Genomic DNA, 3,549 nt, shown 5'->3' on the forward strand with positions numbered 1-3,549 from the left:
TTGTCCGACCTGCCTAGCTCCTTTTCCACCTATCCACTCCACCCTCTCCTCCCTGACCTATCACCTTCATTTCCTCCCCCACTCACCCATTGTACTCTATGCTACTCTCTCCCCACCCCCACCCTCCCCTAGCTTATCTCTCCACGCTTCAGGCTCTCTGCCTTTATTCCTGATGAAGGGCTTTTGCCCGAAACGTCGATTTTGCTGAAGCTCCTCGATGCTGCCTGAATTGCTGTGCTCTTCCAGCACCATTGATCCAGAATCTTATTTCCCACAGTGTTGTTCATAGTTTGGTGCGTGCATCTCCTGCAAGTTTGTTGAAATAAAAGAAAAATATCTTTTTTTGTTGTAGCTACAAACGTTTGAAATGGAAAGAAGACTGAGGGGGAGCCAGCCATCCGTTTCTTTTTGTGTTTGTTGAAATCATATTTTTCTTAATTCTGTTGGAAGAACTGCCTGTTTGCGGGTACAACAGTGCAATGTTGATGTTAAATTTGTAACTTTGGATGATGAATGGAGAATGCCTAAATGTCTTAGAGTCAATGTTTTATTTAATAATTGGCTGGACAAGCATTTATTGCCAATCCCTAATTGTCATGGAGAAGATGCTGTCATCTTGAACTACTGAAATCCATTTACTATAGACCCATCAACAATGTTGTTAGAGAGGTAGCTCCAGGATTTTGACAGTGAAGGAATGGTGGTATATTTCCAAGTCAGTATGGTGACTGGCTTAGAGAGGAAATTGCACTTGGTGATGTTCCCATATATTGGCCAACCTTGTCCTTCTAGCTGGTAGTGTCCATGGATTTGAAGGTGCTGTCTCAGGAGACTTGGGTGAATTTCTGCAATGCATCTTATTAGATAGTATACAGCTGCTACTGATCATCAGTGGTGGAGAGCCTGAATGCTTATGGATGTGCTACCAATTATATGTGAACTGCTGTGTCGTGTATGGTTTTCAGTTGCTTGAGTCTTGCTGAAGCTGCGGGTGAACAGTATTCTATTATACTCCTGACTATTGCTTTCTAGATGATGGCTTTGGGAAGTCAGGAATTGAGTTACTTGCTGCAGCATTCCTGTCTTCTGATCTGCTTATAGTCACGGCATTTGTTATTAGTCCAGTTCAGTTTCTGGTCAATGGTAACCCCAAGGATGTTAATAGTGAGAATGATGGCAATGCTATTAAATGTCAAAGGATAAAGGTTAGCTTCTGCTTTGTTGGATATAGTGATTTCCTTGCCACTTGTCAGCCTAAGCCTAGACATTATACAGGTCTTGAGGCATTTGGATATGGATTGCTTCAGTATCTCAGGAGTTGTGATTGACATTGCACATTGCATTAATCAAACAACTTCCAAATTAATGATAAAGGAAAAGTAATTTATGAAGTAGCTGAAGATGTTGGGCCTAAGACATTACCCTGAAGAACTCCTGAACTGGTGACCTGAAGCTGAGATGATTAAAACTCCAACAAATAAAACTTTTGTTCTTTGCATTGGGTATGACTCCAAACAGCTGCACGTTTTCCTCCAATTCCCATTGACTCTAGTTTTACCTGGGCTCCTTGATGCCACAATCAGTGAAAAGCTGCCTTGATATCAAGAGCAGTCACTCTGACCTCACTTCTGGACTTCAGCTGTTTTGTCGGTGTTTGAACAAAAGCTGTAATGTCAGGAGCCAAATGGAAACCAAACTGAGCACTAGTAAGCAAGTTATTGTTAAGCATGTACTGCCTGATCGTACTGTTGACCCCTTCCAGCCGTTAACAATTGAGAGTAGACTGATGGACCAGTAATTAACCTGATTAGATTTGTTCTGCTTTCTGTGTACAATACATACCTGGGCAATTTTCCACATTGCCAGTGTTGTAGCTGTGCTGGAACAGCTTGGCCAAGGGTATGGAAAGTTCTTCAACTCTTCAGAACTACTGCCAGAATGTTGCCAGGGCCCATAGTCTTTGCAGTATCATCTTCCTCTAGCTGTTTGTTTTTTTTTTGATATCATATTATAAATTGAATTGGCTGATGAGTGACATCTGTGATGCTGAGGACCTCGAGGAGACAAAGATGGACCAGTAAGTTGTTTAATTGTCCACCAGTATTCACAACAAGATGTGGCAGGACTGGAGAGTTTAGATCTGTCGGTTGCGGAATCACTTAGCTCTGTCTGTTTATGGTGTTTGGCACATAAGCAGTCATATGTTGAAGTTTCACCAAGTTGACACCTCATTTTTATGTACAAATTCTGCACCCATGTCATCCTCAGTACTCCATCCAAGTCATGCTCACCACAAACGGGTACTGATTTATCAGCCAAGAGGAGGTACAATATGATGACCATCAGCACGTTCCCTTGCCCATGTTTTACTTAATTTCATGAAACTTCATGGGGTCCAGACTTTCAGGGCAATTCTCCCCTGACTGTAAAATACCGTGCTGGTATCTCTGCTGGTGGTGTTTGAGATGATGTTTGGTCTGTAAAGACCACTCTCTCAATTTTGGCACTATCCTCCCGACGTTAGTAAGGAGGATTTGCAGGATTGGCAGGACTGGGTTTGCTTGTGTATGATGCCAGGTGGTCTGACCGGTTTCATTCCTTTTGTGACTTTTTAGTGGTTTAACATAACTATGTGACTTGCTATGTGGGATATATCAGTTAACACTCATTCACAGCGGTGTTGATCTGGTGTTACATGTAGGCCAAAATAGATAAGGATCGCAGATTTTCTTCGCCAAAGGGCATTGGTAAACCAGGTAGGATTTTAATCAACAATGGTTTCATGATCATTAGAATTTTAATTCCACAGCATGGTGGACTTTGAATCTGGGTATAAAGAGCATTACTTGGTCTCTGGATTACTTGCCCAGAAACAATACCGCTATATCATTGACTCCCCTTGCCGTTTACAGAGAACAAAAGAATCATATCTGCCTCGGAGTTCAGAAGATTGTGGGTCCATGCCATTCCAGGACTTGAGCACAAAATCCAGGATAATACTTTCCTGCAATCCTGGACTCTTAGAGATGTTTTCTTTCAGATGAGAAGTTACATAGAACCAATAGCTGTCCTCTCAGGTGGATGCAAAACATTGTGGCATTATTTAGAAGGAAAGCTGGGGAGCCAATATTTATTGTTCAGCCAATATCATTAAAAAGCTCAACAAGGGAGTCACAATTTATGGGGACAGACAAGAAAATGGAGTTGAGACTGTCACCACCAGATCGCGTAAGGCCTTACTGAATAACAAAGCAGGCTTGAAGGGCCATCTGATCAACAGCTACTCAAGTCCTGTATTCACACAAATTGCTGTTTGTACAAACTTGCTTGCTGTGTGTAAATTGTCTGTCTTTAGTCAGATGAATTGGGTGTTTGGTGCTCATGACATTTAATTGTGAGTTTATTGCCTACTGAGCTACATCTAATATCTTAATAGTTTGAAGAGTCCTCCTAGTCCAGCAGATCTTGTACATGTGGATAAATGCTAACTAGTGCCCACTCGCTTCCATAAATGCATTAACGATCAAAGTTAAAAATCACAACACCAGG

This window comes from Chiloscyllium plagiosum, chromosome 16, assembly GCF_004010195.1.
Source record: "Chiloscyllium plagiosum isolate BGI_BamShark_2017 chromosome 16, ASM401019v2, whole genome shotgun sequence".
NCBI classification, from domain to species: Eukaryota; Metazoa; Chordata; class Chondrichthyes; order Orectolobiformes; family Hemiscylliidae; genus Chiloscyllium; species Chiloscyllium plagiosum.